The 24,745-nt window shown below is 44.7% G+C and overlaps 1 long non-coding RNA gene across 1 annotated transcript; it reads left to right on the top strand.

The window, feature by feature from the left end:
* The first annotated feature begins 1,429 nt into the window (after positions 1-1,429).
* LOC310892862 lies at positions 1,430-6,829 on the top strand. Its single transcript, XR_014578527.1, has 3 exons — positions 1,430-1,560; positions 4,262-4,523; positions 4,730-6,829. It is a non-coding gene; the product is annotated as an uncharacterized lncRNA (long non-coding RNA).
* Positions 6,830-24,745: the final 17,916 nt, after the last annotated feature.

The following is a 24,745-nucleotide window of genomic DNA, read 5'->3' as shown; positions in this document are numbered from 1 at the left end:
GGTAAAGAGTATTTAAAAGAGTATTAATTAAGAGTATTAAAAGAGTAGTGATTCCTGCATAGCAAGTGGTTAGGAAGTTGTGTCTGAGTATTAAAGCAGAGTTTGAAGTATTTTATAATGATACTGTGCTGAACTACATGAATCTCTTTAGCATCTAAAGAGTGATGACCGAAATGGCTTATGTCAATTCATTGTGAGATGCTGTGAACTCAGGTAACAGAACAGATCTGTCCAGACTGTTTAAGGAAGTAACAAGATAAATAGGTAAAATTACCAAGCAGCTATGAAGAATAACACACATCTCAGAGAACAGGCTTTTTACAATACTTAAGTATCTGGAAACAGGTACTTGGAATAAAAATATATTTCTGAAATGAAAATTTAAATTGCTGCTACTCAGAGAATGTATTGCTCATACAAGTTTGTGGCCATTAATGCTGGATTCTCTAATACCAACGCTGGCAGAACAAAAAAGAGTAATGCAATCTGCACGCACCAAAGAGTGCAATAGCTCTTGGCAAAGCATCCAGACAATGTTGCTACTCCTTTGCCATGAGCAAATACACACACAGGCACAAAAAGATAATTCTTACTGGTAACTGGATGTTCCAGTATCCTAAGTAAGCGATGAAACTCACAGCATACATTTCCCTTGTTCGTGTGGCTTATCGTATAGACCTTCATCTTTGTGTCTGTATTTAGTAAACCACTCCATGCAAGCATACCCTGCCTTGCTGGAGCTCTACTCTGCATTCATTTAGCTTGAGCTACTTTCATATGACGGGAAAAAACTGCTATTCCCTGCTCAGGGAAAACAGTTTAGATTAAGCAAATTTGGCAATATAGAAACATCCACTAAGAAGTGAAGATATATATATATATATATGTATGTATATATATTAATCACTGGAGGAGTATCTTCTCGCCTAGGCACAATGTGCTGCAGGACTAGACAGCTCGTCCATCTGGCCAGGTTAAGGAATGCCACCATCACATCCTGACGCCTTTGGTTCGTGTTACCACCACCTACCTACCGGGTTTAGTCAACCTCCAGCCTACGTACGGACTGAGTCTCTGGACGGGTAATGAAATGCTGAACTTGCTCCATATTTTTGTCCCAGCAAATTGCGTCATGCTTACATAACTACTCTGTGGGCCTGATTAAACCTGCTCATGTGAATTGTTCCAGCAGCAATCGCTGAACTTTAGAACAGGCTGTATAGCAAGGACAGAAACATATAAATAATAATAATAATAATAATTTCCTCTCTTCCCTGAAGGCTTCACAGCTTCACACTGATGCAGGTTGCTAGCTGGCAGGACAAGCTACAAACCCACGTGCAGTCTTGAACACGCCAGTGTTTTGATTACTCTCAGTATGACTGTGGCCCCAGGAGTCAAAGCATACTGATATGAGCAGCTATAAAAAGGAGCTCTGAAGCTTGCTGCCTACCACCACAGCTGCCTGGAGAATCAACATTACCCGTGGAAAACTCTGCAGAGGGGTTTTTGCACTCAGCTGCCATCCTCCAGCTGAGTCAGACGAGAAGGCTCAAGGCTGTAAGTGACAGTGCTGGGAACAGCAGGGAAGAAAAATGATGTGGCAGTGCCCTCGATGTGAAAAACACTGCAAAAGTAGATGTCAGAGGTGATATGAAAACAATACTTGAACATTAGGAAGCGTTCCTAAGACAGAGACAGGAATGTCCTTGCGAAAAGTGAGCAACTCTCACAGAGCAGTGACCCTATGGAGTGGAATTGAATGAAACAAATGAGAAGTTCCTACTGGCTAATTGCTTGATGAATCTTAGGTCAGGCTGCAACTTCAGAAAATGTGTTTGTGATTCGAACTGACAAAGTATTTTCTAAATGGCTTTGTTTTTTTTTTTTTTTTTCCTTATCTACTTGAATGGTCATAGGCAGTGTGCTGAAAGCAATTTAAATTCATGCTGGTGTTGTTTAATTTCCTGTGGCTGTGTGAGTGCCGTGCTTCTAACTGAACCTTGAAATTCCTCAGGGAACAGTAACTCCCTCTTCCTTCTCCCCACCCTCCACCCCTTTTTGTCCCCATCCCTATTGAGCTTGTGAAGATACCTAGCTGACTAGGGATAGGCTTTCGGGCTTATATCTGAATGTCATCTCACTGCATACCATAATTTTACATTCCTACCTGGCTCTGACAAGTGAAAGCAAGCCTTCTGCTGGCCTTCTGCTGCGCTGGGACTCGTGCAAGGACTCTCGTTACAATTGTCTCAAGCACTATCCTGTTCCACCATCAGCAGGCAGAGTTATCATTACAGGCATTTAAATACAATCATTTCTTGTAAATGCATAGTGTAAGCTGTGAAGGACATTGTCTATTTTATTTAATTATCTCTTTGCTGTTAAGGGTTTCTCAAAAATCATTAGGATCATTAAAAAAAATCATTATCAACAATCATCAAAAATCATTAGGGAAAAAAAAAAGAAAATGTTGACATAATTTGGTGTAAAAAGGAAAAGGATTAGGAAAAGGATTATAGCTGCCCATGCAATGGGAGATATCCATTCCTTACATGGAATAAGGCAGGAGTTTTCTGGGAACACAGATAGTCCTAAGTTTCTGTAATTAAATACCATTTCAAAATGCAAATGTGCCAGGACACTGAGTCTAGGTCGGATCAGCAAATTCCCTTTCTGTAAGTTCCCAGATTTGGAGTGCTGAACTCCATGCTGTGCTCCCAAGGACACTGCTGTCCACTGCAGCCTTCTGCACGCGTATTCCCCATGCGCTTTTCAGACTCATGGGCTCAAAGAAAACTTAGAAGTTTTGTGAAAAAACAAGCTTGGGTTTGACAGCAGGAGTGGCTGAAGGTCCTTTCGACTGCAGGGTACAGCAATAACCCTCTGTGCAGATAAGTCTCAGTATTTGCATGTAATCAAGGTATCGGCTGAAATAGCTCATGTTATTTTTAAATTCCTTTGGAAGGTAAGAAACTTTGATTGCAACAGCCAAGATCAAATAATGACTTCTCTCTGGCATACTTTGCAGGTCACAGATTAAATCAAATGGCTAATACTGGGGGAAATACTCAATTCTCACTTGGTGTTAATTTGCAGATAAATGTCCCCTCAAGTTAACAGGAATAATTTCACTGATACATTGTCAACATTCAAATGATTTAATTTAAATTTCATTTTCATATTTTGAATATTTCTGATACTGGTCTTTCCCATCACAAAGCAATCAAACTGAGAAGGGATGCGTAGCATTGAAAACTATCAGCAACTTTTTGGTATTTCCATGGTTTGCTGCGTAAGTAGTTATGAAAATGATACATTTTCATCCAGATGTTTGATTTTTTTCTCCATTGAAAGTCTAGCTCAATGTCCACAATACAGAAGATGTTTCTTCAACTGAGAAATTTTATTTTAGCTACGTGTGAACTTAGGAAAAGTATGCAACTTATTTTGCTGTTATTATCCAGTAAGCCATAGCAATCGTTGTGTGGACAATGCTGCACATTTCTACTGTGTCTGCAACAAGCATCTTGTTTTGCTGTATTTTCATATTTCTCAGCAACATTTTTTCAATAATTTTATTCTCAGAAACTATGATAGCGTTATCTTTATAATCATTTCCTTCTACATGACATCTCATTACCAGCAGCCTCATGAGCAACTGAGAAACACCTGGACACAGTCAAGTGGGCCTTAGGATAGTTATCTTTCCTGATCTATGATTATTTTTTTATTTGCAAAAATGCAAGGATCTTCTTATTAGATGTTGATGGAAAATTGACCATCACTGTCATAGCTGTAATCCATATGCAGTTGTAAATCAACCCACCAAAATACTTAAATAATAGAGTCAATGTTAGACCATTATAATTTTGTCTGCTGTGGACCTCCCTAATAGGGGCTGGTAGACCCCTGATGCTCTGCCCCACTCAGTCACTAGTTATCCAATAATATCTACGTGTGGTAAAACCATTTTACATGTCAAAGAATAAGTCTATAAGTAATTCCAGCTGCGATCCTCTTAGCTAATGCTGTTCTGGAAATATCCCTCATACAATAGCTTTTTGCATTTCAGTGGCAGCATAGATGTCCTGCACAAAATTTGCTGAGAAATGCAGACTTCTGAGTATCTAATGGCTTTTCATATGTGTGTAAATGAAGCAACTTTCAGCAAAGAAAGGTCGGATTCAACCCCACAGAAGTTACAGGGGTGGGGAGGAGGGGGCTGAGTATTCATCATACCTCTCTTGATTATTTTCAGCTTTTTGTTGCAGTTTGACCCAGTCCCAGGGGTTCAAACAGCCACAGCAGTGCATGACCAGACGGTGTGCAAGCCTCTCAAGGAAAGATGTCTGTCCTCCAGCACGAAAAACTCTCTTTCGGGCCTTCACCTAAGCTCAGAAGCTCAGAGAGACTTCTCTCTCTGGCTCCAGTGCCCAGCTCTGAAGACCACCAATCATTGCTGCAGCAGCTCGGAGCCCCCCAGGCTATATGCTAAAGCAAACCAGCTCCTAAATGTGAAGGTACAGACACAATTTTACTTTGTATTTGAGTACTGAGGGAAAGAAGAACATAGGAGCTGCAAGTAGAGACAAAGCAAGTTCAGTCTGCCAACCAGTAGAGAAGTGGCTGGTGCATTGGCTATTGCTCTGCAGAACACTGCAGAGTTGGGTTTTTGTTTGTTTCTTTCGTTCATTTATTATTACTATTTTTTTCCTGCACATCACAGGACCAAATGTAGCTAACAGCAAGTTTGCAGGTCACACACCTATACACAAGCTGAGAATTGAGCTGTCAGATACCAGGAAGATGAACAACATCCTGAGAACTTCCTCAGACCAACTAAATGCTTCAGAAAAGAAAAAAAAAAAAAAAGAGTTTCCACAAAGAAGGTGGTTGGGAGTCTTCTTCTAAGGAGAATTCAGCCTCTCAAAGTGCACCATCAGTATTCCTCAGGGTGCCTGGGGCTTCCTCTGTATGGAAAAACACCGGTAGCTCTTCAGGTTGCAGTGGCTGCCTTTTAGAGTACTGATGTGTGGTTACTGCAAGTGGCGATTAGTATTCACAGGGAATTTTCTATTATGAAACGAATACCAGATTAGCAAGGTGTTGTATCTCCCACAGCAGTGACAGCGTGTCTCTGGCTGTACCATCCATATTCCCACCGGCGAAATCTGTCACTGATCCTTGCAGTCAAGCTTTTGTGGTGATAATAAACAACACTTACAAATCTCACAGCTGCTGTAAAGAGTCCTCATCAAGAGGACACTTGTAACGAGGCAAGAGACGGCCCTGATGTGCCGTTTTCTAGGAAGAAATAACAATTAGGTAACACTTACATAAGCAGCAATGGCTGTTTTTAGCTTTCCAATGGTCTATTTTTCCTTTCGAGCACCCTTCAGCATCTTTTGTAAGTACTTCTTCCCGTGTATAATTGGCTTTGGCGACTTGTGCTTTGCTGACTCGCAGAGCTACCTTTGGATGCTCTGGTCAGAGTGCATCCAGCATTTCTTGCTGGATGCCTTTGAAAACCAGGAGTAACATCAAATAACGTTTGAGAAATTTGCAGCAGATGATTGCAAAGAGCAAAACTGCGAGTGCTGAAATGTTGTTGAGATGCATGTCTTGCTGTTTATATTTGTGCACTTACCTTTAATTAAACTAAAAGCCTGTGTTGGCCAAAGGCGTCTGGGGTCCCCTCCCTGAACATACACACTTCGAGGCAGTAATTGAGCTAATGGCCTGTACTATTAAAGACAGGCAAAAATAGTTTAGAAGCAGAGAGGCAAAGTCCCTCTGTGATGAGCGTGAGAACTGACGAGGCAGGACACCACAGGAAACAATCATATGGGGGTTTTGCGTCTCTGAGGGGGATTGCTGGGTTGCCACCCTCCACCCAGGCCTCTCACCACATCGTGTAAGTGACAGCAGACTCTGGGTTTATTTCTGTGAGCAGTAAGCTTGGGCGGCAGTCGAATGATGGTGACAGGGCTCTAAGCCCCTGGTGCTCCTGTGCTCTGAGAACCCCATAAGAGCATCTTCAACCTCAGCTGAGCCAGGAAGCCTTGTGCATCTTAGGAAGGTTGGAGGTAATGGCACAGAGAGTGTTGCAGCAATGCAGCTGGGTTTGGTCAGGCAAAAATTTTTTTGTTTGTTTTTCAGCCAAAAATCCTGTGCATGCAAAAGAATTTCCCAGAGGTATTGCCTCTGCTCTCCTTAGCTCTTCCCCCCTACTCCCCACAGGACTCACAGACCACTGTGGGGTCAAAGAAAAGTTTTGAACACCTAGAAATGAAGCAGAGCCTGTGGGTAGTGGGAAGGATGAGGATGCTCTTTGCAAAGAACCTTCTGAGCAGAAATCAAGAAGTTTTTTCTCTGTATTATTGCTCTGCACTTGTGCAATTCTCCTTTCCTGGTGCTGTAGGAAAACCCAGCCCATCCACAACGGGGTTGGTACCACACTGGAGAACAGGAGGGATGGAAAAAAAACCTTCCCCTCCCCTCCCCAGAATGTTATACTCACGTGGGCATCGAATTGTCACCACATTTGAGGTTTGCAGCCAGAATGCAGTATGTGTGCTTATTTGGGTAGCTGATCAAAATAGCATATTGAAAATGTTTTTTGAATGTCTGCAAGTGTTTTTTGTTTCCTTTTTTTTCTTTTTGATCAAATAAAAGTGAAGCTTCAATAAGGAAAGACTACTGTATTACTGAAAGTTTTGTTTGTGTTACGGGTTCTCCCAGGAATTAATGAGCAGCTGCGTGTTGGAAAGACATCCCTACACATGTGGCTCTTGGGAGGGCTCAGAAATCGTTTTTGAAAAATAAATGGAAAAATTGACCCATGGAGCAAGTTCTCTATGCTTCTTGGAAATATATGATTCACATTCCAGCCTCATTTTGTAGCCCTTGGACAGGACAGAAATACAAGGGAAAAAGGTGGGAAAGTAGAAAGGGCAAGAGGGAAGCCAGCAATGGGAAATGCATGCATCACAGGATGAGCGTAGGGTAAGTGGAGTTTCCATTTGGGCAGTCAGGGGAAAACATGTCTTTCTGTGTGTATTAAAAACATGCTTTCCAACTTCATATTTTTACTAGCTGTTTGGCGAAGGAGTCCGGATGAGATTACAATACAGATGTGCGTTATGAAAACCAGATATAGAAAACATGACTTCCTAAAAGTATGTGATGATTCAGTGGGGGCCAGGCTCAACATTTTTGACCTCCTGGGGGAATTTCATTCATGATGGCCCAGAGACCAATAACACTGCAAGTCACTCCTCAAATCTTAGTCATGGACCGAGCGGTGTGAGCTTTGAGGTCAGTCAGTCAACACGGGTACCTCTTCGTGTTGGTGTATTAATAAAGGCCATAGGGGGAACGAGAAAATGGATGACAGCATGATCATTGCATACCCTTACTTCACTATCCTATCCTATCCTATCCTATCCTATCCTATCCTATCCTATCCTATCCTATCCTATCCTATCCTATCCTATCCTAATCCATGCCCAGCAAGCAGTTGCTCATGCACACAAAATTAAGCATTATGGGACAGGCACTAGGGAGGCTGAGGAGTTAAATCTTCATTACCGTCTTCACACGGTATTTGTATGTCAGATTCCCTTAAGGATGCCAGGCTTTTCCTCACCTTGTCAGCGAGCAGCCAGTCTCCAAATGGAAAACTCGCCATCTGCAGGCCAACGAGACCACTCGCAAGGACCTGTGAACAAGGCCCGACAAGCTCAGGGGGATTTCCTCTTAGGATTTCCTCTTCTTTTCTGCTCCGGCTGGCAAAATGATACTGCCCTTTGGGCGTTATCCCAAGGAAGTTTGGAGGGTCTGCCTCTGGAGCTTCATCTGACCTCATAAAAATGCAAGAACAGAGTTGATGATCTTCTACAGAAGGTTTCGCCTACTCTTGCTCACAGTCTCCCCATGGGTGGTCGGTGTCTCAGCTGTAGGGTTCCTGCCCCTCGGGCTTCCCAGCACGGGCCCTAGCACCCTCTCCCTGCTACTAGAAATCAGCAGTGGTTTCCCCACAAAACATATTTTTGGTGAGAACATACTGTTTCTTAACCATTTTATTTTTTTCCATGGAAACATGTTTTATTTTGGAAAGATACCAAAACACAGTGTTTTGGGAAGCCTGAGCTTTCTTTGTCAGGCTGGAGGAACGTTGCTAGAATGCGTTTTTCTATTTGAAATAAATTTCAAAGAGAAAAGTTGCTGTATTTCTGTGCCTGCCTTACTGTAGTGACCAGGATCACTAGTAAAAGGTCAAGACCAGAATAAAATGTTTCATTTTTATAAACTTTATCCTTTTACCCCTTAAAAACAAGAGGCCAGTGAGGCAGTCTTGGTTTCACCCCATTTTGAATAGAAGCTATCCCACAGCCAGTGAAAGGAAAACATGTAAATACTGCCGAGGAAAGAGAGGATCTGCAGGCCTGCCTTCACCACCCTTGTAAACCGTGTCCTGAATGCCGTCACACAGCACGCTAATGAGAAACAGCCGAGCCTTAGCATGCCTCCTGCCCATAACTCACCGCACATTTGGCTCGGCCGGGCCTAGTGACTGTGAGCGGGGCCCAGCCCTGTTTATGGCTTCTTCTGGCTCTTATCAGAGGTTTGGTGGTGGCCTTGTCCCACCCGTAGCTTCGGCCGTGGGGTGACACCGAGAGCAGCCACCAGGCACGGTGCAGCCCAGAGAGATGCCAAAGCTTTGGGTGGTTGCTCCTGGTTGACTTAATTCGCTCTTACAATCCTTCATCGGTCACAGGGCACGCAAAGAAGGATGTTAACAACATTCGTAGTGATCTCACTGCCTTCAGAAGTGAAGCCGAAGCTGTTTTTCAGCCCTGAGGAAGTGGAAGCATGTCTTGTTGTAGTTTGGGCTGTGGGATTTGACAACAGCTATTCTATTATTTTATTTTTTTTTTGCATTAAACTTGGATTTCTAAAGGAGAAGGCATAAAGAAAGACCCAGGGAGGTTGTGGAGTCTCCTTCTCTGGAGATATTCAAGGCCCGTCTGGACGCCTACCTGGGCAGCCTGCTCTAAGGAACCTGCTGTGGCAGGGGGGTTGGACCTGATGATCTCTTGAGGTCCCTTCCGACCCCTACAATTCTGTGAAGACTGGATTTCATGTTTCTGTTTGCCTAGAGCTGGACACTGGTGTTTTGCATTAGAAAGCAGTGGTCACTTATTTTTTAAAGATATTTAAAAAATCAGTGAGCCGGTCTGCTGCTTCTGGATGAATCCCGAGGCACATCCACATACTCACACATATTGCAGGCTGCCGTGACCCGAAGAACTTATGCCTCAAGTATGCAAAGACAGGCGCAGGAGAGGATGTAGCGCGTCCTGCTCTCTTCAAAGCCACGGCATTTGCACAAGTGATGCTCTGCGCTTTATAGCTGCTCGCAGCTGCCCCGCAAAGCTCAGCCTGCGCCAGCTCTCTCGGGCGAAAGGAGAGCGGTTTGCATACCAATGAAGTACGCACAGGCTCCCTCCTTGATAATGACAGAACACCAACGAGCTCGTTAGTTGGCACGATTTTATTGTCTTCATCTTCCTGACACACGAGACTCGGTGGTACAAATAAGTAACCCACATACAAAGGGAAACAGTTGTATTAAGAAATCTGCATGGCATGACAACGGTACAAGCTTTCTTGTTATGTGATGGGTGTCATTTGAGTGAGTTAATAAAGATGTCTTTGGGGGATTTCTGGTCTTCTGCGATAATTTCCTTCAGTCTGAAGGTACTTAGAGCTGAGATACATTTGCTGGGACCCCGTTTGGATGCTTGGATCAGCGCTGCCCGCACTGTTCCCATTCTTTAGGGGAATGAAAGATCTCAGTAACCGGGGCTAGCAATCCAGAGCTGTGTTCAGACAGCCCATTGCATTTGTACAAGTCCCAAGGGACACAATTATTTAACACTGGTGATGTAGCTCAACTAGACATGGCTGTTCCTTGGTAAGGATGCACTGGCTCTGCAGCATCCAAGAGTTTTATTTCTCTGAAACTTTTCAGAAGCCCTGGGGAGCACAGCGATGGGAAGCATCTCAGCCATATAAAAACTTTCTCAGTGTCCTGCAAGGGCCAGAGGGACAGGCGCTGCATCTGCTGTGGGGCAGGCCAGACAGTTGTGCGCTCTGTGGGTTGTGGTCACCGTTTCTCTCAGTCAAAGCAACCTGTGCTGGCTGCATTCACTGGTTCCTGCACACCGAGCCGTTTGTTCACAGCCTTTTTTTGGCAGGTACAGGGCAAGTAGGTGCCTGTGAAGCTCCCCTATATTTCAGAAAACTGGCTCAAGTTTTTAGAAGGGGCTTTGGCTGCCTAACATGAGACACAGTATGGAAGAAGCGTGATTTTAAGAGAGCAAGTGCTGAGCGCTTCCCAAAAAATCAGATCCTTCGGTAAGGTGTCCCGTGTTGGACATCTGAAGTCACTTGCCACTGTTGAAAATATAGTCCCTAACAGCTAACTGGGGGTTTTCTGAGAATAACTAGTTTGGTGCACTATAGATTATTATGGCTTTTTCTTCTCAGCAGTGTGCTTTTGCTACTGTTCTGCACACACCCCGGAAAGCCTGCTGTAGTGCTGGCTTGCCAAGTGAGAATCACACCACGCCACCAAGTTGTTCTTGCACCTGCAGCTGTGCACAGTACAAGCAATGAACAGGGACAAATCAAGCACAGTGACAGGAGACATGAAACGATTTCCAAAACTGCCTCAGGTCCTTCAGGTTGTAAGAGGTTAAATACAGGCCTGACAACTCTTTTGCTATTTGGTATTAAAAAAAAAAAAAAAAAAAGTCATTTGGTAGGCAGGAAAGCAGATTCCCATAAATATTTTTTTCTTTCCATATTGAAAGTTCTCATCAAAAACTGAAAAATGCTTCATTTTATAAAAAGAGATGCTTGTGGAAATGAAAAACAGAAATAAAACTTAGCGGACGTTACACATTTTGGAAAACGCATAGGGAGCGAAGTAGTTAAAATTGGTTCTGCTAAGAGCTGATTATACCTCTGTGCTCATTTCTAAGGTAACAGAAATCTCCTTTAGCAAAATGTTAGGTGGAAATGCTATGAGGATTCGCAGTTATTATTTGTGAGGTTTCTCACAAAGAAGAGAGCTCCTTTTGGATGGTGTGCGGTCCTTACCAGAATGGGAGTAAGAGAAGAACTTGTTCTCTACATTTCCCTGCTATTTCCACCAGAGTGATTTTTTACTCCGTGTTCACCGGTGCTTGCTCGTGACCTGCTGTACAAATCCAACCATTAGGTGGAGCTTTTCTACAGCTGAGAGATGTGATCTGTGGCAACTCTGCCTGGGAGGGATGCTGCACCGCAGGACTGAGTAATGCCCGTGTGTTGTTATCTGCTGGCTGCAGATGGGCACGAGAAAAGCTAAAATGGGGGGTGTGCTGTATTTTAATATGAAATCTTTGATTATTTTATTATTTTTTTTTAATTTCTTTTAGTATTTCTATTGCTGTCCTTTCAGTTGAAAAAGACGAGAGATGGCGGGAAAGTGAGATGCATCTAGAAGGCAGTTGACGTGGTGCTGCTGAAGTGAGGTACATCCACAGTGCAGTTGACCCAGTGCTGTTTTTGGGGACCAAAGACAGAGTTGCTTGTCATTCAGTCAGAAATGCAGGCGTGGGACTGCTGGAGATGGCCACGCATTCAGCAACAGGAAGGGGACAGACTGTCCACTTCAGTGTGAAGTTTCTTTGGATAGCCAGACTTGGCTATCCACATTACCCAAACCAATCCTTCTGTGATCTCCATATTACTAAGCCCATCCGAGAGGTTTCTTGCTGATTTGAAGAGCTTGGGAAGCTTTTCACTGTGGTCTAATTGGATGGGACATAATCATCTGAAACACTTTACTAATGGCTGCTGCTGGGAGCCTGCCTGGTTCCTCTGTCTGCCCCACTGCTAACCACGAACCCTCCCCTTGGAGGAACACTGACAGGCATGGGACATCAACCACCTCACTAGGAAGCCTGTACCAGGGTTTGACCACCCTCACGGTAGAGAATTTTCCCTAATGCTCAGTCTGAACCTCCCCTGACACAGCTTTGAGCCATTCCCACACGTCCTGACATCGGTGCCCAGGGAGCAGAGACTGGCACCTTCCTCTGTGCTTCCCCTCCTCAGGACTTGCAGAGAGCAATGGGGTCACGCCTCAGCCTCCTCTTCCCCAGACTGGACAGCCCGGGTGTCCTCAGCCTCTCCTCATGGGAGACTTGTTTGATCGACTGCATCTATAGTGAAACCAGGGCTTTAAGGAATTGTAACTAAAACTGACAAAAATAGTAATAATAGTAATATCTTGCTACATTTAGTGAGGACTATGGACATGGTGCCTTTAGAGACTTTGAGAGGTGCTGGCTGCCACTGTACTTTAGTGAAGCAGGAGGCTGTCGCGTGGCATAGGAGCAGGACTGTACAGCATTACACCCGTCACACAAAATTGCAAAAGCGAAGAGATGTGTCAGCAGAGGCAGCAACAATATCTGGTACTGGGTCAGACGCAGTGAAATGGCAGCCTGAGAGGGCTCCCTCACTGCTTCTCCTGGGGTGAGGGAGGCTGGGAAAAGCTCTGAGGGACTGGAGCCAGGAATGGGAAATGAAATTTTTAATGTCTGTTGTGTATGTCTCCTGGGCAAGGATCTCACCAGGGTTAGTGCCTGGTGATTTGCACAGTTTGTGCCACAGATGACGTAGATGTACATCCTCCTCCCCACGCTCGTCTTCTTTCTTAAATACTCACTTCTGGAGTCTCTTTGCTTATCAGCAATGCCAAATTCCCCATCAGTGTGGTCAGGAGCGGCTTGTTTTGAGCTGCTAACTGCAAGACACTCCAAAGAGTTGCCTGTGCTCTTCTGGTGATTGCCGCTGAGATTTGCACGGCCTCGCTCCCTCCTCTCTTGAGGAATTGCTTGTGCTAACTCCTGAAGCTCAGGGATGTGCATTACACCTAAGGATGCATTCAGTGCAAATCTCCATCATGCCTGAAGTGCACTTCAGGGAGGAACCCTCAGTTGGCTCGAATGGATGTTTTACCTCTTACCATCAGAGATGAAGGCACGCTGTGATCTAAAAGTTAACCCTCAGGAGATGACTCTGCCCAAACAGAGGGTGTTGCACGTTATTCTCCTTGTGCTGTATCCATCAAGAAAACCAGGCATTGCAGGTGTGAAATGGAAGAGCCGAGGCCCCCCTGGTACCCACCGATTCACTCTCCTGGGGGGCACCTGCTGCACACGTGGGTAATTTTCTGCTAGACAGAATCCTTTAATTCGTCACAAGGCAGTGATATTTCAGATGTGAATAAGAGGGGAAAAAAAAAAGCCTTTAAGTTTCTTTTGAAAGATTAGAAAAAGAATAATAAAAGCGGCTTCTCCTATGCCAGCAAGATCTGCCTGCTTTTTTAAAATGCCAGCTAGCAGAGAATTTACTATTCAAGTCTGGTGCAGACGCTTTATGTTGTAAGGGCTTTTCTCCAATGGGAAATGAAATCATGGACAATAAAAAGTAAATTACAGCTTAGGTTTAGTACAAAGTGGCCTTTATGGTTGCCAGCCCATAAAAGCTGCAAGGGTGACATACACCTCCGTGCAGAAGGGCAGCGTTGTACAACCGATAAATTCCCTTCAGCGGGTTTTTTTTTTTAGGACCAGTGTGGTATACAAATGCACTTCTCATTTTGTGAGCCTGCAGATGCCAGGAAGCCTAACTCGTGGCATGTTGTGGACAAGAAATCAAAGCCCAAGCCTCTTCAGCAGCCAGGGGATGCTGCTGCGTGCATGTCCCCTCTTCCTCCCAGCAGTGTCCCTGACCAGGCCGGCCCAGTTGTCACGTATATGACTCGTGTGCGTTATTCGGGCAAAGGGATTTGATCCCAGCGTGCTGCCAGCCCGCTCTCGTCCTCGCTCCTTGCTGGCCGCGGGTCGGGGCGGCCTGCCAGCCGGGCTGGAGCAGCAGCCAGGCCGAGCCAGCAGGCCGCACGCTGCGGGAGGAGGACATCCGAAACGCTTGAGGGGAGCCAGGGCCACAGGGAGCAACCAACGCTTGCCCTCTCTCTTCCTGGGCAGCTCTGAAGCTTGGTGCCACTGAAAAGATTTTAATTGGTTTTTTTTTGAGCAGCCCCACCTTTGCTGTCACGGAGCCAAGATCCGCATGGGGGTGGCTGTGGAAAAAATGAATCGACTCTTTAGGCCATGCCTTTAAATACCTGAACTCGTCATTACAGCACTGAGCTGAAGGGGTGCACAGGAGATTTTTGCTGTAACATCTCTCTGCCTGTCTGCTGTTCACCAGGGGCAGAGGAGCCTTTGGAGCAGCCCCGTCCTCATTTCTCCAAAACAAAGTTTGTCCCGGGCACGCTTTACGCAGAAGCCGCTGTTGTGGTACACACAGAAAGCCATGGCCCATTAGCAGTGTTCGGCAGTGCTGGCTGCCTCGTATTGCTCCTTTGCACATCAGGCTGTAAAATCAGCACTTCCTAAGACTTTTGGTGCTAGCTGCAGTGCCTGGCTGTGCCCGCATGCCCAAGGACCCAGGCTGAGACAGAAATCCCAAGAAGAGCTGAGCTCCCCCGGCAAGGTTTTCAGCCTCTCCTGCTGACATTATCCCCCAGAGAGGTTCTCAGAGCCTCTCAGCGTTGAGCTGCTCCGTACTCCTACACTTGTTGCACATTTGTCTGCGATAGTTAAGAATAACTTGAAATGGCGTATCCCTCCCAACAATAACGCATGCAGTATGTGGCCAAAGTACCAATAGCTTCACAGGAGGTTAAATCACTATTTTTCCAATATTAATAAGGCTGAAAATTTGCATTCACAGTAAGAGCTTTTGTAAAACCAATGTCCTTTGAGGATTTTTCTGCAGATAAATGAAGCGTTCCCTTCCTGCCCTCGCTACTTCTGCTAGCAGTGCCACTCAATGCAGCCATAGACCAACAGTTCCCATTAACTGGTGAAAAGGCAGAGCCTGGAACGAGCGCTTTTTGACATAATTAAAGCTGACACTGCCTATCACCATTCCTGGAAAACGTGCTAGCAGAGTTTCATTAGAATAAGTAAATACAAATAGAGTTCACCCTGAACAGTCCTCTTTGTTACAAACAACACCCATTAGTTAGCAAGGGGAGTCTGGAGCAGGACTGAATTCACACTGATCTCAAAGCCCTTCTCATATTTAATTTATAAACTGATGATTAATTCAGTGATTAGCTAATTCACTTGCAGTGATTAATTTAATTCATGTCTTCAGGCTAATCTTAAGAAAAGAAAAGCCCAGCTTGGATAGATGCACATCAATGTCCTTGTGATTAAAAAATGATAATGTAATGCCCTGGAGAGTAAAGAAAAAAAGAAAGATTGAGTGACTCGGTGGCATGATCAGCTGTAAGTTCTTACTTAAGCTGTAGCAGTATTTTTCAGCTGTGATGTTTAAATGTGTCAGTTACTCTAATGATCAGTGGTTTAAAAGATGAATCTAAGGGTCTTTCACCGTAGCTTTCCACTGTGTACTTGGAGAATGACGCTGTTTTGGAGCAGTCCTCCAGCTCTGCTTCTCTGTCACTTGTTACAGCAGCTGCCTGCCAGCTAGCCTCCCTTTCAGCAATGTCTTTTTCATGCTTCACCAAATTATTTGATGAGAGTGCTTGGTACTTCTTAAATCCAGGACGTTTTTTTCTATTTTCAGCAGGACTTCCATCATATTTTGATGCATCATGCAATGGGGATGACTGGGGGGACTTTTCTGAATTAGACAAACAGGTCTCTTTTGGGACAGTGTCTTTTGGGACAGTGTTGCTTTTACGTTTTATGCCATCACGTGGCAATGGAGTTTGAGAGCTCTTGAGGTCACCTGCAGAGTCTTCTTTTCCTGAATCATGATTGTCCTTCTTCCCTTTCTTATCCGAAGACTGTAGCTGGTATTTCTCTGTTCTCAGGGGTACACTCCTCTTTTCTGGACTACCAGCTTTATACTTCATTTTTTCATCAGACGGTGGTGTCGATTGCTTCTTTTTGGCTGTGATGGTCTTTTCTTGAAGTTTCACCTGCAGATTTGAAGATGGGGACTGGGACATCCCAGAACCTAGATCTTTGCTTTTATCTTTTACATCATTTGCATCAGGCTTTTTAAAACTTTCAGTTGCAGTTTCTTGTTTTTCTCCTCCTGGACCATTTTTCCCAGGCTTTGCTGATTTACTTGGAAGGGGTAACTGACGGTTCCCAGCACACTGGTGTTTATCATCCTCTTTTACAGCCTTTGTTTCAGGTGGCCTGATGTCCTCTGCTGATGGTGTCTTTTGCTTCCTCTTCCCTGAAGTAGTTTTTTCTTGGGATTTCATCCCTTTTTTTGAAGAGGGTGACTGGGGCTCCTCAGAATTTGGATCTTCATCTTTTTCTTTTACAGCATTAGTACCAGGCTTCTTAAAACCTGTAGCAGCTGATGTTTGTTGCTTTTGATCTTGTGGATTCTTTTCTTGAGGCTTAGCCAGTATTTCTGAAGATACTGATCGGTACTTCTTGAGATTTGGAAACTTGTTCTTCTCTTTTGCAGTATTTGTACCAGGCATTGTAAAATCTCCAGACCTAGTTTGCTGTTTTTCTCCTCCTGGAGTTTCTTTCTCATGCTTTGCTGATTTACTTGACAGTGGTAACCGGTACTTTCCTGGGTGCTGGTGTTCGTTGTCCCCTTTTACAGCCTTTGTTTTGGGTGACGGGATGTCCTCTGCTGCTGGTGTCTTCTGCTTCCTCTCTGCTGAAGAGCTTCTTTCTTGAGGCTTCTCCAGTTTGTTTGAAGAAGGTGACTGGGGCTCCTCAGAGATATGTTTAGTCTTTTTTTCAGCTGACTTAGTTTCAGGCTTTACAAAGTCAGCAGGTGATGTTTGTTGCTGAGGGGAAGATTTCTTGTCTTGCTTCACCAGAGGATTTGATGATGGTATTTGATTTTTAGGATCACATGAAGTATTCCTCTCTCCTTCATGACTCTTTTTATGCTGCACTGGATCGTTTTTCAAACCATGAAAAGTATTCTCCTCGTCAGTGGTGTTATTGTCATTGCTTGCCGTATTTCTTGGCGGCACTGAATAATTCTTGAAGCTCAACTTTATGTTTCTTTTCCCTGCAGTGTCATTTGCACGTTTCATTGGTTCATTTGACGAGGACAGTTGGTGTTTCTCATTATTGCAGCAGATGTTTTCATCGACTGTCATATCATGTTTGTGTTTTACAATATCTCTTGCAGGTGTTGGGCACTTCAAGCCCTGCCCAGTATTTTTCACTCCTTGAATGTTAGTATCACGTTCTGACGAAGACAGCTGAGGTGCCTGAGGACTATGAGCACTCCTCTCATTTGAAGAGTTATTATCATGATCCATCGTATCGCTTGGTGTTGATACTTGTTCCTCCTGAAATTTATGTAAGACACTTCTCTCTTCTCTCTCCTCTGTCTCCATGCTCTCATTGCCATGCTTCATGTCGTCATCTGAAGGCAAAGGCTTACGTTTTTTATATTTGGAGACATTATCAGTACCTTTTGCATGCTTCTTTTGGCCTGACACCAATTCAGTTGATGAAGGAAACAGGTTCTCTTCCTGCATATCAATTCCTTGCTTCGAGGTATCATCTGGAATTTGTGTTTGGTTCTTCTCCAAGAGTAACAGGGGCTTTCTTGCTAGCACAGTTTTATTTTCATGTTTTCCTGTTTTCTTGGTCAAAAGTGAAATATAATTATCAAAGCTCTGGAGTGTAGTTCTCTCTTCAGCTGTGGCATTTTCATTTTCTGTTTCATGATTTGGGGACAGCAGTTGGTTCTTAAAATCGCATTCATTTTTCTTCTCCACTGTAGTATTGTTCTCATGCATTGTCAACTCATCTGAAGAGGGTAATGGATGCTTCTCATAGCCGTGACTGCCATGCTCATCTTCCACACCACCAGCTCCTGGTCTTACCACATCAGTAGGTGGAAGGTCTGGGGGATTTACAAGAGTGTGGTGGATTCTTTGTCCTGCAACCCCACTCACTGGTCTTGTTTCAAGGTTTGATGAGGATGACAGCCCTGTTTCAGAGTCAGGCCATGGCATCTCGTCTGCAGTGGTCTCCTCACGCTGAATGAAATACTTGGACAGCTTGTGACAGGTCTCCAGGTCAGTCAAGGTACTCCTGCCCAGGACTCGATTGTCTCCATCATTCATTATTTTGTTTGATGAAGATAATTGGCCCTTCCCCAAATCCTCTTCTGCGAAGTGCAATCTGTGTTTCACAAACTCATCTGGCAAAGGGCCTTGTTTCTTTTCCCGGTCAGAAGAGGTGTGCTCTTCTGCAGCACCAGGCTCCTGCTCCTGGCTCTCCTTTGAGGAGAGCATAGGTTTGGTCGGATTCGCATCTGGATTTGACATGTCAGCATCGGAATTACCAAAGTCATTTTGTGGGCTGGGCATTTGAGGTGGCTGCGGCTGCTTGATTTTGGGTTCATTTTGCTTCTGGCACTGGGGTGTTTCATTCTCCTGTTCCTTTTTATTTGGGACATCACTAAAATTTTTGCTAGAAGTAGAGTGTACTTTGTCTTCACTGTGATACTTCTCTCCTTCTTTGGCTTCCTCAGAACATCTGCCTTTTAAACCTGCTGCCTCTTTTTGAGCTACTGGTGGCCTTTTACCCACAGCTGGTGTTAAAAGAGTTAGCTGTCGGTCCTGCGTCACAGGCTCAGCTTCAAAAGATGCTCGAACTCTCGGAGAGTGAAATGGCAGGGTGTTTTCCAGGGCTTTCTGCTCCGGGATACATTTTTGGCCTGCGAAAAAAGGACACTTTTCTGGCTGTGTGAGCTCTGGGTCAGCTTCCTCAGAACAATACACGTACATTATTATTTCAGGAATCTCATCTGTTTTAGTGTCCTGAGGACTTGGTTCAGGGGATCCTTCAGCTTTGCTAGAGTAAGGTGAGCTAGAGGGTGGACCATCATCCTTAACACGTTGCACAGCATTGGTAGTCCCCAGTAGTGAAGATGTATCAGGCCCAGCTGATAAGTTATTCCTGTTGAAGTCTAGACTATGTTCAGATGCAGGAGGAATGCAATCTGCAAGTGCTTTATTTTTACAGATGGTAGAAGAGCCATCTAGATTAGGATTAAAGTCAGGTCCTTGCGTTGTGGAATCTATTTCCATCTCAGCACTGTCCTTTGCATCAGGCATCTCCTTGGGTGCCATCAGTATCTGTCCTTTGTCCTCCCTGTCCTGGACTGCATGTGCTGGTGTTTTCTTCTCACCAGGCTTTCTCTCAGACTCTCCCTTTTCCTTCAGTGGCGTGTTGCGATTGAAAGGCTGTATCGCGGCGTTATTTTTTGACCAGCTCCAAGGATGGTTAATTTCAGTAGCCATGCTGAGTCTGGGCATCGGAACCATGGAGCACACTAAATACTGGGACTCAGGGCTGTTTATATCTGTGGCTGCCAGTGCTGCTGTGCGCAGTACTCTGACCTCGGGTTTACGAATAGCTTTTCTGCTGGCGAAGTTTTTAGTCTTCTTCTCACCTTTGCGCAAGAGTGACGCTTTCACCTCCGCGGCTGAACAGAGGGAGCTTTGTTCAAACTGCTCCTTCAGCTTGGAGAGGACTGAACTCTTGTTGACTATTTTTGGCAAGCCACTGTTTGGCCCCTTCTTTTTCCAGACGGGAGACTTCTCCTTGGCTTCTTTTTCTTCGGCAGCCAGAAATTTCTTCAAAATGTCCTTCACTGTGTTTTTCCCACTCTGGCCGCTCCACCTGACCCTCTCGCTGGGCACTGTGTCTTCACCCTCTTCTGCCGCTTTTCCATCTCCTCTTCTCTCCTTGCCTCTGTCTAACTTGTTTCCAGCCCTGTTCACCCACAGCCTCTCCTTAATGACCAGTCTGCCGACTTCTCTTCTTTTCTTGATGTAAGGCTCGCGATTGTTGTTTAGAAACCTGGACCGCAGGAGCTGAAATCGGGTAGGGTACTGCCCCCTGTTTGAGTCTGGAGATGGTTGTTTAAAACTCACCTGGTTTTCTTTACCTTCTGCCCATTTTGTCCTCTTGCTGTTGAGCTGCGGGTCGCAGGCTGCGAGCTCAGTGACGTACAGCAGCAGGCTGCTGAGAACAGCAAAGGCCCCTTGCTCTGTTGCCATCCTATTGAGCTTCTTCTTCAGCACCAAAGGGTCTATCAGCATCTTATCTCCACAAGAGTTTGTGCTTTTGGTGCTGCACAAGAAAAAACACGCATGTTCTTTTCAAGTCATCAACATTGCTGCTACCTCCTTATTTTGCTTTAGTGGCATGCTACTGTGCATAAAATGGAAAAAAATACTATGACTTTGAACTTTTCTAGAGAGTTGGTGTTAGTGGCCTGTTAAAAAGCATGCAAAGTGCTTTACAAGCTTCGTGAGGCATTGTGTAGCGGAGCGCACAGGCTTTACACAGTTCCTGTGGCACCGTCGGCTGGTTCTTCTGTGCTTTGTGGCAAGCGGAAGCACTCAGGGGAACAACACTAGTCAGGGTGACTGCATCTCCTCCGTGCCACTCCTCACTCTAATTTGGTGTTACAGTGTCCTAATGCAAGGACAACATCGAAGCTGTTTTCCCCTCCTGCTAGGTAAAGCATAGGTAAAGGTAAATACAATGAGAACACAGCAGGAGAACATGGTTCTGCCTATGGGTTACTAAAACAGACTCTCAAATGATCCAAATAAAACAAAATATCAAGGCTGGTGAGCACAAATGTGCTACTGATGGTTTTTGCTAATGGTACTGGTTAGAAGTCAGGAGGTATGCTTCCAAAATAAAGAGAAAAAAAAAACAACAACAAACAACAACACGTGATTTGCATTATTTGCATTTTGATAGAATTCAAATCCCAATTCAAATTTATGCTCTTAAATCTTCTTTCTGAAGGGGTACCACCACACAGCTCAGCACTACCTGACAAACCAACAACCGTGGCAATGTCACTTGGCTGCAAGACCCTTTAATCTGGGGCAAGAAGGCTGGTATGTTGGATCTACACTTGAGGTACTGAAGAATCAGGCCCTTGGACAGCTGGGGATTTAGGCAATGCTTTAATTGGTGTGGATCAGTTACTAAATAAAATACTGAACTCAGCACAAGAGCTGGAGTGTGAAGTCAACAACAATAGATGGGGCTGGAAGGGAAAAAAAAAACAAGAGGTGTCAGCTTTCTAACACCACAAAAGTCTGGAAGGCTACTTCACCGTGCAGAGAAATAGCTTCACGCACAGAATTGCAGCCTGCATACCAGGAGGGTATTAATTTTTATGAGCAGAAGCCGAATAAGAAATTCTTCAAGTTAAACCCACATGTAGAAAACGAAGAGAAGCTGCAGAGGCTCATCCTTTGGGGAGTGTCAGGCTTGAAAAGCTGTGGAAGGCCCAGCTGTGCCCCAGCAGCTGTTACCCCATGGACTCGGAAAGAAACTGGAACTGTTCCCCCCAGTTTTATTACAGGGGCTATTTGGAAAGTGAGGGGCTGCTCCTCATCCGTTTGGGTGGTGACATTTGGATTCCATTTGGCTGCGTTTCAAGTGCACACACATATTGAAAATTACATCCCTCGGCAGTGGGATGAAGTTGCCATCTTGAATGGAAGAAGGTCTATTTATAATGACTTTGTAGCTATTTTTAGAGGCCAATAAAAGAAAAAAAAAACAACAACGTGACAACTGGCACATGTCTAATGTAACAAACAATACTTTGTTGGTTTTGATTGGGAATAAGCACATTTCAACATGGCACAGGTGCTCTCTCCCATGTGCACAATGTGGTAACATCTACCCTTTCTGTTACTGAATGCACCTCAGCTGAGGAAGCAAAGATTGTGAAGGGAAGAAGATCAGGTCCTCTTTATTATAATTACTAAAAGTAAATTATGACTTATGAGCTATAAAATCCAAACAGCTTCGTTAAAATACATTACTAGTGAGCTCCATTCAGGCTTTTCCTTTGACTCTGTGTTGGTAACATATAAATTAGCGTTTTCTTATATGATGCCTTCTGAAATGTAGAACTAATGGGAAAAGTGCATTGCCTTAAGTACCAAGCAAGGTATGTTGCCTGGGTTGAGTGTTTGATCTGTATTCACCAGCAAGAAACAGAAGATGAGCACCTATAGGAGCTATGGAACCTATTTAGAGCATATGTAGTTCTTCCAAGGTGATCTCACCTACATATCAGCATTATGACCATGTATATCTCAAAAGCATTCTGTGCAAGGGCTGTGGCACAAGGAAAGTATGCTGAGACCACCACAGAAAATGTGGGGTAATGATGAGACTGTGTTGTCTCAGTGTTTGGAGAACAGTGTGCTTTCCCCTCTGGGAAGGAGGTAAAAGACCAAGGGTTTCTCAGGTACATTAATTCGGGAGCGTGACCACCATTTTCAATGGGCCAAGACATCATCCCTAATATTTCTTCACCACCTTTTCCCAATTTGCATCCTGCTGTTCTTGAACGGTGTGACCTATCAATGAAATATATTCACCTCTATATCACCTACACATAGTCAGCTCTAGTCCCACCTATGGCTGGGAGGAACCAGGCAGGTACCCGCTGTGAGCAGGGGGAACCCCAGGCCAGCAGCGACCTCTCTGGAGAAGTCACTACACATTGTTCTTAGTGCACATGATGCTGCTTTGATGTGCTGCCCGCTTCTGGAAGCGCTGCTGTAAAGACGTGTTTTTCGGTGTCCGGAGGACAGACCTCTTGGGCCTCCACAGGAGGCAAGGCCATCTTCAAAAGTTTCCTGCCTCCTTGTCCCTTGAATAATTAAGATGCGTAAGACAGGCAGTTTGCTTATTTATTTATAGGTTCTTTGGAGACACTTATCATAGCAGTATCTGAGTGGCAACAGCCTGATACGCTAAGGGGCTGCAGTGCAACCCTATCCCAGAGGCCGTCCTGTCCTGGGGAAACCTCTGCAGCAGGTCTGCTGCCATGTGGTGGATGGAGCCAGCACTCTCCTCCATCCCTGCCCGCACCCAAGTGCACCAACCCACCCTTCGCTTCTCACTGCGTTAGGGCTCTGGGGGATGCAGAAGAAGCGGTGGTGGCATCTCACAGTGCTTGCTAAAAGCATCCAATGAAGGAGTTTCTGGTTTGCTGCCTCTGACAATAAGGTGTAGGCCTTTTTAGTGTTTTTGATGAAATGATGGCCAACACGCCGCTCACCTCAACAAGTGCAGAGGTAGTGTTTTGTAAATCCAGCCCTTGTGAACCACCTTCTAAATTACATTCTCTTACTTGTCTCTGAAACTAAACTTGGTCCTCACCAGTCTGGACATAAGGTGAAGTGTGGAGGAAATGGTTATGAGTGTGCTTCATCCTTTTGTGATTCGTTTTTTTTAAAGGAAACGTCAAAGTACTGGAGAAGATCCTACCTGATGCAGGATATGTTTTTCTCTCTTCTCTATTGCTGAATTTATTACAGGTATGCTAGAGTCATCATAAACTAGAAGGAATGTTTTTAGGAAATCTTGGTATCCTCTTAAATCAAAAGCTACTGACACAAACGATCCTTTTTGTTTAACGTATCTCCAAAGCAAATAAGAAAGCACCTTGCAAAGCTGCGAAGAGAAAACATGCTAAAACAACAGTGTTTGAAGTAGCCCATAGTACAGAAACCTTTTTCATATGGGTATTGTCATGCAGGCTTCTATTCATAACAACATGGATCACCTGCTCCTCTTTCTGCCACATAACATCCCAGTGACAATCCCTGCAATTGCTTACATGGAAAAAGGAGTAGGAAAGTACTTATGTATTTTTAGCTATCTTTTTAAAACACACTTCAGCAGCTGGAGAAAGATAGGAGAAACCAACACCATGTAGTCAATCACTCTCTGTGGAGATTAGAAAGTGCTACACAGACCTCAGTTTTTGAACTTCTGAATTAAAACATGAGGTTAAACACCAGGGACAAATTCCATGCTTAGTTCTTCTGTGTCATTTCACTAAGGATTCGAGATCTGTGCCCATGTTGCTGGTATATCAGAATCTCCTTCACCCAGTGCTACTGTTTACTTTAGATGCAGATGTATGCAGCTTTTAATTGAATCATAGTTCACTGGTTTTCTTAAGACAGAAAGAGAAAGAGAAAAATAGGAGGAGGAGGAGGAGGAGGAGGAGGAGAAGAAGAAGAAGAAGAAGAAGAAGAAGTAGAAGAAGAAGAAAAGTGAGGAGAAAAGTGAGAAGAAGGAGAAGAAGGAGGAGGAGAAGGAGGAGAGGAGAGAGAAGAGGAGAGGAGAGGAGAGGGGAGGGGAGGGGAGGGGAGGGGAGGGGAGGGGAGGGGAGGGGAGGGGAGGGGAGGGGAGGGGAGGGGAGAGGAGAGGAGAGGAGAGGAGAGGAGAGGAGAGGAGAGGAGAGGAGAGGAGAGGAGAGGAGAGGAGAGGAGAGGAGAGGAGAGGAGAGGAGAGGAGAGGAGAGGAGAGGAGAGGAGAGGAGAGGAGAGGAGAGGAGAGGAGAGGAGAGGAGAGGAGAGGAGAGGAGAGGAGAGGAGAGGAGAGGAGAGGAGAGGAGAGGAGAGGAGAGGAGAGGAGAGGAAAGGAGAGGAAAGGAAAGGAAAGGAAAGGAAAGGAAAGGAAAGGAAAGGAAAGGAAAGGAAAGGAAAGGAAAGGAAAGGAAAGGAAAGGAAAGGAAAGGAAAGGAAAGGAAAGGAAAGGAAAGGAAAGGAAAGGAAAGGAAAGGAAAGGAA

Source organism: Anser anser (assembly GCF_964211835.1).
Source record: "Anser anser genome assembly, chromosome: 1".
NCBI classification, from domain to species: Eukaryota; Metazoa; Chordata; class Aves; order Anseriformes; family Anatidae; genus Anser; species Anser anser.
This window is presented reverse-complemented; position numbering and strand designations above follow the sequence as displayed.